The sequence below is a fragment of the Silurus meridionalis genome, chromosome 5 (genome assembly GCF_014805685.1).
Source record: "Silurus meridionalis isolate SWU-2019-XX chromosome 5, ASM1480568v1, whole genome shotgun sequence".
Classification (NCBI taxonomy): Eukaryota; Metazoa; Chordata; class Actinopteri; order Siluriformes; family Siluridae; genus Silurus; species Silurus meridionalis.
Genome location: NC_060888.1, coordinates 16969740 through 16987045, shown reverse-complemented (window position 1 = coordinate 16987045; position 17306 = coordinate 16969740).

Sequence of the window (17306 nt, the reverse complement as noted above, 5' to 3'; positions counted from 1 at the left end):
AAAAAAAAAAAAAAAAGGTTTAAATACTTGTAGTTTCCAAACTTTTAACCATTGGCCATATCTGATTTATAGTTTTGACCACTGGCCATGCATGTTTGTGATGATATAAAATGGCAGGCTTTGATAAAAACAAGTGAGTCTGTAAAAAGATGGACAATAGGAAAATTTACACTCACACAGCAAACATCCCCATTGTTAAAAACACTTGAGCTTAATGATAAATGGGTAAATAAAATGTTTTCATTAAAAACAGTAACAATAATAAATAAATAATATACATTATATTTATACATTTTACATTTTCATCAAGGAGATATTCATTTTTATTTATTTTGTTAAAAAATAAACGCAAACAAAATTTTGTTATTTTGTTTGCGTTCATGGAATGTCAGTGTTTAACAATAAAGTAATACATAATAATAAAGTTTTCCATTTCCCATAACGGCTGAGGATTTTTTTTTCTGGCTTTTTGTTAACATGATCACTTGAAGAACTTGGAAATGGTTGTTTATAGCTGCTTTAACATGTCAGATGTGCCTTGTCTTGTAAAAGTTCCACAGAATGATATGTAATTATAAATATTTAGAAAATTCATTTCTGTGAAGTAAGAGGAATAAAAGTCTTTATGATGTGCTGAAATTAGAACACATTTGAAAAACATATTGTTTTTTTTTTACTGCAAGTTGTTTTATTCTTTACCTATGCACATTATTTTTTTTAGTTTAAGTAATGTGTAGTAAAGTCCTTTCTCTTTTTATTTGTTTTTCTTGTGTGTGAATTATGGATTTATATAAGGGGCATTTAGAGATCATGTGTTGTCCTTAAGATACAAACATAAACTTTCACTGTTTGTTTAATAGACAAAGAATCTGATATTGAGCTAATGGAACATATTATATTGTAGTCCAAAACAAAGGGCAAGAGATGAGACAAATATGAGCATTATCTAATATAAAAATTAATGAGAAAAGTGAAGAACAGATTCCTTTATTTCTAGGTGAAACAACAGGTGAATTTACTTTGTGTTATCTGTTAGTTGATGCAGAATTTCCATGTTATTCACTGTAATCCAAGTCAATTTTCAGTATTTTTTGGCATGATAGAGTAAGATCATAGAATGCCAAACAATGATATATAATTAATGTAGTCATCTAGTCCTGCAATATCATTAGTCTAAGCCTTGTTGCTATTCAGTTGCTCTCCTCGGCTACCCTTGGTGCTGACAACATTTTTGAGCAGTTTAATTAAGTCTGGTGGGTTTCTGTCTGCAGGACTGAATTATGTACGCCGGTTTCCAGACCTGCATCATCAGTTTTGATGGCTGTTAATTGCCAACGGTTTAACTGAAAGTTCTTCTGTAATTGGATCAGGGAGCTTTCATTTAGACTGGTGGCTTATTTATTACAGATCCCTGGCCTGTAGGTATATTAAGTGCTCGGTACTTCACCAAATCCATCAGGGTCTTATTGACACAGTCTCTACATGAGAAACCCAGAGCAGACCAGTGTTTATTTATCAGTGCCTGACAGGCCCAATGGATTCTCACCAGCCTGATGCATACAGCTAGTGCTGACCTTTTTAATGTTGTTCTCCGACTATTGACGATGCCATTAGTGTCCTATTTCTATTTTTTCTTCCTTTACTGTTCTTCAGAGACTTTTGTTTCTGAAAATCTTCTCCACATGACTGACTTGTCTTTACTCCACTGATGTTATTCTTTTTATATACAAAATTTCTTGAAAAAAATAACATTTGGAATACAGGGTTGCCATAATTATCAAGTTAGTAACTTATTAATTATGTTACATATTTATGCACACTATATAAACATTTGTAAACAACTTACCATTAGATTATTGTGTTTTTTCAAACCTCCCATTACACATTAAGTCCACGTTTGCTGTTACATTAACCTCCACTTTTCTGGGAAGATGTTCCACTAGATTTTAAATTGTTATAAAAGGTTGTGAGATTTGTGCTCATTCAGGCAAATGGCCTTTATTAAAGGCAGGTACTAATGTTGGATGAAGAGACCTGGGGTGCAGTCAGCATTGTAGTTCACCCTAGATGTGCAACCTACAGTATGTAAACCATATCTTAATGAAGCTGTCTTTATGCACAGGGCCATTGTAATGCTACTGTATCCAGGGATATCTTATACAATTGTGTGCCTCCAACTTTGTGCTAAGAGTTTGGGGAAAAACACATATGGATCCCAAAACTATATTATATATGTTCACACAACATACACTGTGCTCCCATGCTAGATTCCATAAATCACAAACTATTATAAATAATATATCATTAGTGACACTTCAAGAGTTTGACTGAACATATCTGAAATCTTGACTACAATGTATATTCTGATTCACAATGTTTTATCTCTACCCATCACATACTAGCTGCAAACCTGATAAAGCTTGTTTATCAAGAGCCTGACTTTAGTATTCTCCTCACACACCTACAGCACAGAACATCCAGCACCATGGCCACGGCTGTGCCATTAACCTTCTTTTATAGAACACACTGGGCACGGTCATATCCCCAGGAGTCGAGCCCTTCTTACAGCCTGGCCTTGGCAGTGCAGGCAGGATCTACGGCTGACTTATGGCTGGGGTTGTCACCAGGAGAAGGAAGAGATGGGATTGATTCCCAGAAATCCGCAAAATCCCAGGCTGGCCTATTGAGCGTGCTCATCCATCTCTCTGACATGATTGTTCCTCGCTTGTTACTTTATGTTCTAATCAATCAGCTATGAGTAAAATGGCAATTACAGCAGCCATCGATACAAGCAACAGAGAGAGAGAGAGAGAGAGAGAGAGAGAGAGAGAGAGCAAGAATTATAGGACATAACATTACTGCAAATTGCCATTAGAGTTCCCCTCTTTCCAAAGGGGGAGATTGTAATGGATAATAATCGGAGGTATAATTCTTGATGTATTAGGCAGCATTTCACATTTAATTGCACCTAACAAACTTGGTGCGTGAGTGAGTGCACTGGACTCTGTAATGCGTCCCTCATGAATAAGCCTCAAAGTGGTTTTGGGTTGTTTTAACCAAGATTATTATGATATTTTAAGGGACCCAGTGGAATAATAACACTGCTTTTTTTTTAAATTGCCCTTTGTGGTTTCCTGCAAATCTTCCATTTACAAGCTTCTATGTGATAAATCATTCAACTTAAAATTTACAAATGTAAATTTCTGACATTTTAATGGTGCAGTACTTTAAGAACTAGACATGAAGCACTGGTTTCAAGATATATAAACAAAGCCCACTTGAAGACAATAATCTTAAGCAGTGTTTCAGAGCGATGTAAAGGAGACAGAGGTCTTTAGGAAAAGTGATCCGATTGTGTGAGATGTTATCATGTGTTTATTAGCAATTAGCATTTTTGTCTAATGTCAAAGACCATATAATCAAACAGATGGGACTATAACTATGAGCCATTTAATCTAATGTGTTTTTAAATGCCAAGCTGAGAGAAGGGGAGGAGGACAATTTTCTATCCAGAAAAAAAAATGTTTAGTATATGCGATCAGTAATAACACAATATTCTTTGGCAAATTTACCACAGATGTTTCCAATTGCACCCCAAAATCTATGTAAATCAGATTACTAGCATATTACACTCTGTGTTCTTTGAGGAGTTTATTATGATTATAAAAACAATTATATTTCTGGTTAAGTCAATATTTAACTAGCCCCTGTTACATCCAAATCATTCTATAGTCTGGCTTTCTGAGTCAAAGTATGCCAGCCAGAGTGTGATTTATTGAACAGCTAATAGTTTAATCAAAGTAAAGAATACTGAAAATACACAAATTAGATCAGCAAACTATTGTACAGTAAGCACCTTGCTATCCCAGACCAGTCCAGGACCCGGAATATTTGTCCAAACATTTCATATTATTTGTACAGGGTTAAATTTACTGCTTTGAAGGTAAACTACAGGAATATGCATATAATATTACTGCATAAAAAATAAAGTGTTCTTACAGATGAATATCATCTCTCCCCAGGACATTCCAGCTTAGCACATGAACCAAATCCATAAACAGTGCTTGAATAAGAAAACAGGTTAGCAATAAAGATATAGTTTGAATGGAACCCAAGAGAGAATAATATTAACATTAAATACAAGACTGATGTGCTTTAGGCACTCCGTGTTTCCTCAGTATGGCTGTTGTGGTGGTTTTGGAATGCTCAGGTTGCTTGCTTTCCCCGGTGTCTGGGTGATGCTGAACGCATTAGGCTCCTTTGTGGCTCCCTGTCCCACTCTGTACATTTTCTTCTCCCAGGTGTTTCTTTTGGTGCTCTGAATTCACGATACACACCTGTGCTCTGCTGCAGGGCCCAAGCAACCACTTTATCAAAACCAGCTGCTGGAATATAGAATACATTTAGTGGTTGGGGGAGGGGGTCTAACCAGCTAAATAATACTTTGAAACCCTAAAGTCATTAAAGACAAAAGAGTTCTTATAATCATGTGGGTTCAATAATTTTGATGCATTTCACTATAAAGTTCACTTTTGTGGCTGAATGAGCCCAAATTTCCTCATCTTCCTAGAAGAGTGAATTATTATTAAAGAAGGCAAATGTGGACTAAGGGCATATAAATCTTGTAATAAGGTCCACAAACTTCTTTCCATAGGAGGTATGAATAGATGTTTCTTAATGTGTCATCAGCTATGCTAGCTATCATCTACACTAGCTATCACATCTAAATAACAGCTATCATCAACACTCGTGTTTTTACATGTAGGTTATACAAATCATTTTACAATTTAAAGCCAACACCACTAACACGTTTCTTTCGGTTCACAAGAGCCAAATCAAACTCATGCATCACCCCTGTAATGGTGGCACATGACAAAAATGTAGATGCTAAGACCAAATGTAGTGTTGTATGTATGATATAATACATGTTTTATCTACTATATGTTTCATACCACAGGTGAGCATTTTTTTACACTATAGCCTCATCCAAACTTTACTTTATGGTACTTTATAACCTCAAATTTGAGTTCACTAAGGTTGTTTAGGTTTTTACCAGACTGACTTTTCAAAGAAATCATCTTGTTAACTATTTAACTTCAGAAAAGTTTTAGGTAAGTAGCAATATATTGCTTACCTGTATTATAAGAAAAAAATAACACAATAGAACCAATAATAGCCTAGTGTGCAGCTCAACAATCCAACTAGACTCAAGTTATTTTTACATGATATTTATATGTGAAGTAATGTCATTCGTGCAGTATATTCCTTGAGTGACTATTGATAAAAATATAGGCATTATAACTATAGTAGAAAGAAGAATCAGGCAGAGTCAGTACTTTTCTTTTTCACTGTGAGTTATTTTTTATGCTACCACTTCAACACATTGGTTTGGTTGCAAATTAAATAAATATATTGCATATAATGATGGTTAAAATATTGTATGTTTCATTTAAATCCTCACATAGGACCATGTTTGGGCTAAATTTCATTGCCATCAGGCCTCACATTCACTGAAACTCCTGCCTGCATTACATATGACCCCTGTCAAAAAAAAGAAATACAGGCTACCACATCCTGAATGTCATTGTATAATTCACACTCAAAGACGATCACCCACAGGAAAACACTACTGAATTTTAAATGAAAATCAATTGCCTACACTTGTCCCTCTTGATAAATGCTAAATTGCATTACTTATGCTAAGGTGTGGCTGCTCTGAGAAAAAATAAGAAACTTGAACCTGCTTGTGTTTGTTCAAATATGCTTATATTTCCTCCAAAAAAAGGATGTGCATGGACATTAATTAGAAATTTTGTAATAGCATTTAAAGTCTGCTGATCTTACACCTGCTGACTAATGTAAATGTCAGTATGCTGACTAGTGCTCCATATATGATTGAAAGAGATTGCTTTTTACAATTGGCTTAGCTATTGTGAAAGCTAGTGCTTCTCGAGTTGATGAGGCAAGCACTCTTAAGTGTTACTGCATCTCTGATTATTACACTGGCTGACTGATTGGTGTTTAACCTGTGGGTCAAGCAGCATGAAACCTTTAGTGTAATTGGCTTCCCTCATAAGACCCAGGCTTTCACTGAGATTCCTTCTTTAAATGAATAATGCTCATGTATTTCCATACAGTAATCATATTTTTTCATTTATATTTGGGCACAGATTTAACAGTAAGAAGTAAATAGAATATGCTGACCTTGTCATTAAAGAACCATCTTAGCCTATAGGTAATAATTCTCATTAATTTATGATACTGTAGCCAAATGACTCATGGGCCTGATTCCATATTATGTAGCAGGAAACTGGGACTGAAGCAGTACTGTGGAAATAAAAATCACTTTCCTAACTATGTTGTTTTAAAGGTAACTAAACAGGAAAGAATAAATTCTTCTTAATAGTGGCTAATTACTCAGTAATGATCAAAGCAATGATTGCAGTTGTTCACTATTAACCGACTTGTAATTACAGGGATTCACTTAGACGTTCTTGCAAAACAAGACAACTAGTTTATACTGTAAATGTCTACTGATTGCTGATCATTCACTCCCAAAATGCATTTACCTTTTTTTCATGGAAATCTACTGGCGTACCAGTTAACTGTCATCCATAAAAAAAAGAGCAAAGAAATGTGTGTTTTGTTGTTGTTAAAATGATTAAATACATCATATATAGTTTTTGGGAACTGTTTCATATTGCACGTTCATATAATTTCAATGAAAATAAAACCGTTTGCATTTTACACCTAACTTGGCTACAAGCAATAATTTTTTTTTCGTATTGCATGTATAAATTCGCTAAAACAAATACCATTAGTTTTCTATACGGTCATGCCTTTGTTGCCACCTGTCACGTCTGTTACCATGAACTACACTTCTTAGCAGTCACACAAAACACATGATGTTTGGACACTCACATGGCAGTATCCATTCTCACCTTTTCTGAACCAGCACACTCACTAATATTGAGCTGGGTCTGATGACAGATCATGAATGGTAGTGCAAGTATCACATTGAACTGTATCACTCCAAGATAACATAATCTTGAGTCTGGGAAACACACCACAACTTTTGAAGTCTCACTACTGATGTTTCTCAGTTTTCTATTTTGTGTGTGTTATTATCCTGGTCTAATTTTTTTGCCTGTTCACCCTGTTAGCCCTGTGCCAAATTTCGCAGTTAACCCACATTTTGCAGTAGTGGCACAATTGCATTGAAAGTTTCTGATACACTTTAATACATGGGTTATTAGATTATATTAATACACTTGCTGGTCATGCATGTTTACCATCATACTCCATGTGACAACCTATATTTGTTTGAAATTTTAAATGAAGCATGTATAATTGTGAAAATGAAATTGCTATTAATATTATGAATTTTAATATTATTCAGACTTGCAATAATAAACACTTTACCCTGTTCACATTGGATACAGGTCCTATTCAGTGAAAAGTGAGCATCAGGTGGTGGTGCATTGATAATACACAATTCATTGGATGAACGTATATTGATGATACTTAAGCACAAATACATTTGTTTATTTGTTTGTCCATTTCAATGTTTGCTCATTCATTCATTCATCTATTCGACCATATGTATATTTTGTTCATTTTGTTCATACACAAGCATGTACATGCTTGTTCGTTTGCTTATTTGTTCACTCATTCATTCATGCATTTATCTATAGGTTAATTTTGATGGTTCGTGTGTTTGTTCATTTGTTTGTTTTTTGTTCTTTTTTCTTTCATTTAAGCACCGTTACCAACCAGCATATTTGATTGGAAATTACATAAACCCAAAAGAAATTCATTCAGACAATGGAGAAAATGTGAAATTTCACACAGACAGGAGGATTCATTTCACAATTAAACCAGGACCCGAGGGCTGTCAGGCAGAAAGTCTCAGATATCAGATATCTGTATATCACTATATTCATATAATGATTAATTATTAATTAGGATTATTCCAGGACTAAATCACACAGTCTTTTGTGTATACAAAAGCTATCACAATGCAGCCATGATGCCATGCACAAAGGGATGGGATGCAAAATGATATTTTAAACCTTTTTTGTTCTAAAAGGTGATCTAATGAAATTTGGGTTTTATTATGGTTCTACAGGCTGTAGTTGTTATTAACAACCCAATTAAGACAACAGGTAAATTAATGGCACATAGTGTTATTAATTGTATTAATAATTTAAATAATATGGTCATATTGTTGAAGATTTTACTGAGGTATTTTACATGAAAAATGTAAGGAAAGCTACTCTTCATGTGTAACATGACTGCCTGCTTGCTTGTAGGTCTGGGCTGTGCACGGTGTGTTAAGCAGAAAGTTGGCGGATTTGAAGACAGCGAGAACAAGATCTTTCTGTGAATGTTGTGAAACTCTGAAGTTCTCTTCATGTTTAACTCGTTCTCCTGGGATCTGTCCCCACCTCTTCTCCTCTTCAAAGACCAAATCGCTACTCTATTTTTAGGAGAAAGGTTTTTTCCCCCTCTTTTCCAACTCCCACTCTCTTGATACCCACAGGCCACAGTTAAACTCGCAGCTGACTTTCTCTCTTAACTTCAAGGAAACAGCTTCGTTGTATTTCAAGGCATCAAAGCGTGTGTACCTCACAAAGTTGCCGTACGCCATGAGGAGTGCTCTGTATTCTACCTGAACATTTAGATCCAAGAGAAACGGTGCATCTGTGCTCATCAGAGGCTGTCGTTTTTCACCACATCGTTTTGTTGCACATCACTACCTATGTCACATAGTGCGTTCTCTAAGGAAGAGTTTCTTTTTGAGCAATACATCTTGATTGCACTGAATCTGAATAGACAGCAATTATTTAGGTGACCGTAGAGCTTTTAATTGTCTCAACGTTTTGCTAACACTTCTCCATACAGTCCCAAAAGCTCTATGCTATTTATCAGGTAGGAGCATAAAAATTCCAAGGTACTAGATCATTTTTTAAAGGGGTAACAATATGGTGATGTGATGGAAAATCTACTAAGCAGGTGAATGTGTAGTACAAAGAGCAGGGAGGGAACATACTATTCTAATCAATAGAATACTACAATGTATTAGTTCTTGAACTCTGTACACAGATTTAATTTGAAAATAAATTGTTGTATTGCAAAGGAGAGAAGATTTTTATGAGCCAAGTGGGCAACATGCAAAACATAGGGAAATGTATTTATTACATAAAAAAAGTAATTCCATTAGGTTACCTTGAATACATTGGTGCAAACCGGCTTATACTGAGCATTTGATTTTGTTCACATTTGTTTTTCGCACCATTCTGTGTAAACTCCAGAGTCAAAGTCAAAGTTAATGAGGTTATACTATTATTATTTCTCTGTTCTGTTAATTTTATACAAGTCATATGTGAACATCATCTGCAAGTGACATCGTCCTCTTTGGGCCAAAGCTCATTTAAAATGTACTGTTCTGTAATGTACTGAGGCAGTGGAAAACTGATCTGTGGTCAGATGGACTGTTGCTGTCACATGATTGTCTTATTGGACAAAAGAATAAATGAGCAAGTGTGTTCCTAACAGTTTGGCAATTGAACGTATATACGATGTAATGTTCTTGATCTATATACCAAATACACTCAATTTCTTTTATGTTTGTGCCACACACTAACCAGCTCAAATTAGATCAAATCAGACCAAACTAATCCAAGAACAAAACAAACTAAGACTGGTCCAATTCAGTTAATCAGCTTAATGTTGAGTTGTTGTTGTTGTTGTTTTTTTGCCAGGGCCTCAATTCTCTATTCATCTAAGGCATCTGTTGTTGGTTGTCATCTGTTATATCTGCAATAGCTATGAATTATACCCTCTTCATACATATACATATACATATAAATATGAGTGAGACATGACAAACACATTTTGAATTTTACAAAAGAGGGGAGAGAATGTTGGATCAAAGATGGAGAGAAAAGTGTGAAAGGAAGGGACAAGGGAGGGAGAAAGGCCCAAAGAAAAGGTCAGCTAGCTGTATGTCATGCAGGGAGGTAGATGCCTGAACACTGGGATTTACTGAAATTAATCTGTCATATGGTGACAGTGGTGCTTCTAAAAGGTCACCCACAGCAACAAGATGTGGGGGCTGACTGCTGAAATGTATCGAATCTGACCACTGGCTGGCCAGGCCTCTGGTAGTTAGTGCATCCTAAAGGTCATTTCTACTCTGCTTTTCTCGTCTACTGACCGCTCTGCAGGTGTTCAAGAAATGCCTACTTTTTACCCCCTGACAGATTCAGACAGTGTTTTTGTCAAGCCCTGGTTATAAAGAGGGAGATTTGGCAGTTTTGTCAAACTTGATAATTTGTACAGAGCAGCAGGTGAAGTAGGTTGCTATTAACATCATGATGGTTGGTACATCCTGAGTTTTTCATTTTGTTTCCTTTTTAAAAAGCCTGGATCAAAGGTCTTTGAACAAACCATTGAAAAGGTTGTCAATAAAGCAATTTAATCTCAAATTCAGTTGCATTTCAGAACATTTTATTTGTAGTAAGTAATAGTCATAAAATTGGAAAAGTTGTCACAGCATGGCTTGCTTGGTTTAAAAGCACTTTAACTTTTCAGAGTAGCAGGAAAGATAGACTCAGGTTCTTGTGTTCTTTTTTTTTTTTTGCATTTGTTAATATGGTATTTTTATTGATATCAGATCATTCATCCAATAATTAAAGTAAACACACAACCATAATGCTTATTGATTTTAACATATCCTACACTCATGGGCAAAAAAGTACAAACTATTAAGTAGTAATGGTCACAACCACAAATCTGTCAGGAAATGAACAATAATGAAGCAAATGCATTCTTGAGAACTCCAGGTTTAGCTTTGCTGCTGCTGGGGAAACAGAGAAATGTACTTATCAAGTCAATAAAATCAGGATAATATTAACAGTTTTAATGTAAAATATATATCTGGGTTCACAAAAATGATCAGCTGTCGGAAGCCATTGTCATCATAATTCTTTCTAAATATCTGTCTACAGGTTTACCCACAAGGCTTTAACTTTTCAATAAAAAGTTATCCCATCGTAGGCGACGTCATCTATTTCTTTCATTCTTGCAAGTTTTGTGACTAGTACATTGTTTTTAAGACCATTAAAGGCTTTGCTATTTTGAGCTAAGCCCAATTGTTTTGCCCAGGAGTGTACACACTTTCTTCAAAGTAAGACTAGTCTAATGCAGTTTTCTGGCTAAAGGTTTATTAGTGTTCTAATGAGGTTCCAGGAAATCTTTTTTGCTGGCTACCAAGTAAAAAAAATATTTTTTTAATGAAGACATGAAACATTGCATATTATCAGCACTTAGCACAGGAGCTCTCTCTGTATTCATTTGGAAAACGTATTTTTTTACTGTGTTTTTGGCAGGGTTAAAAGGTTCTCAAGAGCAGTAGTAAGCAGGTGCAACCAGAATAAATAGTGAAGGAACTGAATGCAAAAAAGGGAGTGTGACCAGCTCTGAAGCAGCATTTATGGGTTTGAAGGACTACTCCAGAAGGACAGTCCATTAGGAATTCTGGCACCCATCATTGCCTACTCGAAAAAAAAAAGCTTTGTCTTTGAAATTGGCAGCCTTCTTCTGGTTATGCTGTTCACCATTTCCCCCTTATAATCTTAACTCTAATGGAAATGTGTGCAGTGTTTTGGCTCTTTGTGAGATTTGCACCACTGAGGACCTTGCTTTTTCTGAAGTTAGAAAAAAAGAAGAGAAATGAATGTATAGATGGATGGATGGATGGATGGATGGATGGATGGATGGATGGGTGGATGGATGGATGGATGGATGGATGGATGGATAGATGGATAACGTGTATAAATAAGATAAAAGAGGGTGAAAGTGAACTTGTCTTGTTCATACTTGTGGTGTAGTGTTTGTGAGAAAAAGCTTTTAGAGATGATGTTCTAAAATCTGCAGTGTATATGCACCCCCACCCTTCTCTCAGTATCTCTCTCTCTCTCATGCACACACACACACACACACACACACACACACACACACACACACACACACACTCAGTCACTGACACTTTCCAGCTAAGGCTAATTGTTGGTTTAGTGACCACAGATGCTTTTTTACTTGGTTTGCTCAGCTACTAATATTGTCACCTGCATGTCTTTTATTATTGTTATCTTTTAGTCTGATTAGACTCTTAGTCTTAGCAAAGTAGTTAGGCTCAAATGGAACCTGTAAAGGTAAAGAAGTAAGTTTAAGAAGAAAAGATTTGATGTGCCATGAGTGAAAGTTACTTTTTTCCTAATCATGCTAATCATTGTATCAATAGCTCTTCTTTTGCAAACAATTTAATGAAAAACACTTGGGTCATATTTAGCACCTGGTGATATATATTACAGCACCATGATATATTGACTGGTGCTCCCAGGGCACACTTTTTTTTATATGGCAATTTCTGAATATGTGCATTCAGGCCCTTTTTTCTGACACATAATAAAAGCAGCAGATTACTTACACAATTTACTGCTTAATGCTCTAAATAAAGCACAAAGCAAGACAACTCTTTGTCCTATCTCAAAGTAGTAGATGTTATTGAAATTTTGAAAGCCAACAGACCTTTGTTTAGTTTTTATACGTGTTCAGCAAGACTTCTGGAGGATTTTGCATTGTTTACAGTTCTAGTGGGCTACGTGTGCATGTGTATGTTTAACATTTCCCTGTACCATATTATAACATGACTTAAGATTGATCTGGTGTTGTTCCCACTGGCAAAGACCTTGATAAAAATGGATAAACACACCCACCACTTCACTCCCACCTCTTTTTTTCTCTTTCTACCGGGCCGCCTTTGTCTCCTGAACTACAGAGTCAGCACTGAGCAGACAAGGCCACAAGAGTAGATCTGGTTCTTTTACATTTATCCCATTATTAAAAGCTAATCGTTGGGAGGTTAAGCTGATGTTTAAGAGAGAAAGTGGAAGAGAGACAGGCAGACAGAAATACTTACAGACAGATAAGCATACAGTCAGACAACAGATGAATGGAGGCTCTTTAAAAGGCATTAAGTGATGGAGTCTCGTTATGACAGGCTCCAATGTCTGCTTCATCGGCTAGTTAAAAGCACCCCAATAGCAAATTTACTTTCCCAATTGTGTTATTTAAATGTAAGATGACTGGGTCTTGGCAGTGTAAACAGGCCGTATTTAATAAGCCTGGACAGTACGTGTGATAGAGACAATTGCGTAAGGTATGAAAAGCACTTCATCACTGCCACATTTGAGCAGAATTCAATTTCAGACACTGTCTGCGCCTCCTCTTATCTGCTCCTCACAGCAACCAGCCACATGCCTGATAGTGATAGCAATAGAGGAGAGAGAGAGAGAGAGAGAGAGAGAGAGAGAGAGAAACAGAGAGAGAGAGAAAAACAGAGAGAGAAACAGAGAGAGACTAGAAAAGAAAACATGAGAATTACATGGATTTGGAAAAGGAGTAGCAATTGGGCAGCGATGCTGAGGGATCTACCGTGTGTTCTCTGCAGCCTGTCAGAGCTGCATGATGGATCACCGTGTTTGCTCCATGCCCCTGTCACCTTCTCTATTGCATATTTACAGTCCTGCCACTCACACACCATCTGCTTTAAATGCCAGGTCGTCCAGCTATAGACAGGGTGCTAACCTGAAGCCGAAAATCCTTCTTGAAAGGAAAGGCTGCCATTGTTTACCTGTATCCGTAAACCACAGTGTTTGGGAACAGCGTTCATATTGATTAGTGTGTGCACATATGTGGTTAGTGGCCAACGATTCTGTAGCTGAAGAGGCAGTTTGTGAAATTGAACACCCTTTTCACACTTTCTCTAGACACTCTGGAGCCTGAGCATGGCACATAATTTCTAATAGCTGATAAATAATATTTTATATATATATATATATATATATATATATATATATATATATATATATATATATATATATATACACTGGCGATCAAAATTAGAGAACAATGTATAAACAATTGAACAATTCTGAAATAATGTCATCTTCACTGCTCAACAGTTGAAGGAGTTTTTGTCCTGTCTATACCATGCTACCAGAACACCTTTTCCACAAAATAACTAAAACTTTAAAAAACATTATTTTGCAGAAAACACACTGATCAAAATTAGAGAACAACAATGACTGTAGCATGGAAAAAGATTACAACAAAATTTTCTGAAGGTTACAACAGTCAGCAATTAATAGGAAGTGTACAGGCCTCTGCTCTGAATGACTTCAGCACATCTGTGGCCACAGGACAGCACTAGTCTCTCACACTGCTCTGGTGTGATTTTGGTCCACTCTTCTTCCAGTCTCCTCCACAGTTCAGTGACTGTAGTGGGTTTCTTGGCCATAACTTTGTCACCAAGGATTTTCCAGAGGTTCTCTATTGGGTTGAGATCAGGACTCTGGGCAGGCCATGTCGTTATTTCAATGTTTTCAGTTTCAAGGAACTGCTTTACCCGTTTTGCTGTGTGACATGGAGCGTTGTCCTGCATGAACACTGCCCCACCTAAATTTAAATGTTAACAGTTCATGAGAAAAATGGGCTACCTACACAATTTAAAGATCTTTAAAAAGAAGACACTTTGAGCTTTAATGCCCAGTATTCAAAGTTGATATTGCTCGAAAAGATATTAAGTTATAGATGATGAAGTTCCATGGATATACATTTCCTGTATTGAACATTATTTTTATTTTGTATATAAATACATGAAATCAGTCCTGGAGCAATCCAGAAAAGTACCGGGTTGAAAGCCACATCTCTCATGAGTTTATATTTCACATTTTATTTCTACAAACATTTATCTGAGACTATGTCTGATTCTTTTCTCCCTCCCATGTTTGAGAGCCACTTGCTAAACTTAGGTGGCCATTCATACTCTATTCATACAGTCTGCATATAAATGAATGTCTGACCATTAAAGGCTTTTGTTGTACATGTTTGGCTATTGATATTGAGTTGGCATTCATATTTAATGGCCAGGTAGCCAGACAAGCTATTGTTTTACAGTCAAGGCCATTCATAGTGATGTCTAGCCATTCCAATCCCAACAATCCACACACACACACACACACACACACACACACACACACACACACACACACACACACACACACACACACACACACACTTTTCAAGCATTTCTCTTATTAAAACAAATGGGCAATTAAACCTATAAAATCGTATAAAACTGTAAAGGAAGATTCGTTGTAACGTTGTTTTCATGCAGATTTCCAAGTCTCTGTTGTTACTTTGTCTCCAATAATATTTTTTAACATCGCTGCTTTGTACAAATCTTAGATAAAACAATTTTTTGATTGTCCATTTCTTTTTTGTTTTTTTTTGTAAACAAAGTCCGGTTAGCACGAGCTGGAAACAGCTGTTTGTGCAGAGCAGAGAGATGCAACCACTTCCTGGGGCATCACTGCACGTGCTCCTCTGTTAGACCACTACGAGTTTGTAAAGACTAATAAAACTAAGTCTCATCCATGTGGGGAATAAAATCCTCCCATATATTGTTAGAATCCTGCACTCATTGGTTACATTTTCCATCAATCATTTGTTTCAATAATACTACTGGCTGGAAATAAAAGGTTTGAAATGATAGGTTGTGCATAATAAACGTCACCTGGACACCTGCCTATGGATTGTAGACTCAAGCCCGAGATTCTGCCTTTTTTACTGTTTTTGTTTATTTTTTTTTATTTTTTAGAGTGTGGTCTTATTTGTTTTGAAACAATATATTCTACCAGCCATATTTGTTTTTTTTTACCAGCAAGATGTCCTTTTATATGCAAAATTTATTCCAAACATATACAGACAAACACCAGCCGAAGTTCTGTGTAAACAAAAGAATAACCATCTAAATTACAACAATATAATTTGTTGGAGCAAAAATGCTATATGGCATGTTGTTTAGTGGACCCTTATCTTTCCTAATAAACTGTGATTTGCAGCAGTGGATGTTTTTGTGACTCGTTATTAAAATAAATGTGTAAGTACTGCATTTATTTCAGCAAATACATTTGTTATACGTTTTCCATTGAATAACAGTGACCTGAAATCTCTGTTTGAGGCTTAGACCTTTAGAATGATGTATAGTTAGTCATGGTTACTCTTCTCACTTTTTATTTAATCTATTGCTAAACATCAACAACTGAGAACAATGGGATATCGTCGCACTGGCGCGTCGCTGACGACTAAGGGGTTAAAGAAACAGACCCATTGCTAATATAGTCTAAGGTACAATGGCCAGCACTACTGATTGTGAAGGCCCTGGGCAGATTAGATTGACATGGCAGCACATAGAGGCTGAAATCTGATTGGACAAAAAATCTAACATCTACATACACACACTGGAAGCAGTGCAGCCAAGAGAGACACAGAATGTAAAGAATAGACTGTTTGGAATAAATTAATACAATTTCATTGAACAAATATTAGAATTTAGGTTGTAAATGTAGGTCAGTGCTTTAGATATAGTTTAGGCCAGCAGGAAAGGCCTGATATATATATATATATATATATATATATATATATATATATATATATATATATATATATATATATATATATATATTCATGGCTGTACTGCTATGAATATTACAACACTCACACTTATGCAAAAAGTTGTAAGACACGATTATATAGAAAGCCTTTAAAGGAACTAGTGAAATTAGTGGCGACCCAGAACAAAATCAACTTCGGCTCCATGTAAGAGATGAGGCCGCCGAGAGAAAAAAGTAGAACAACTTTGCATTTTTTTTTCTCAGCTTTTGAATATATCGCCTTCAGCCCAGTCTGTGATTATTAATCTTATTCATCTCTGCTTGTCATGCGCTTTCCCATTGCTGTCTCCTTTCTGGGTTAAAGTGACTTTAATGCTGACAGAGGAGCTAAAAATGAAGTAGCACATAGCAACATGTTAGTTCCGTAGCTGTACTTCTGAATCCCAATAAGGAGTGATGAAACATGTATGACCAAATGTCTCCAACAGGGTAGGGATATCTGACAGTTTTGACCCTGTAGGGACAGCACAAGGAAAACTTTCTTTCTTTATTTAAAGTAAAACTAACTGCAGCCTTTATTAAAGTTGGGGAAAAGCACCCAAAGATTAAAATTCTCTTTACTGAGGTTAAGCTCAGGTTTATGTCTAGGCATAGCATTAATTAGCTGTCTTAATGATTAATGGAGGGAGCAAACATGTGTTTGAAAATAGCCTTCAGCCTTTCTTTACACAACGTATTCAAAGATGAATGTAGATCTTACCAGAGAGAGACAGATTAAGTGAA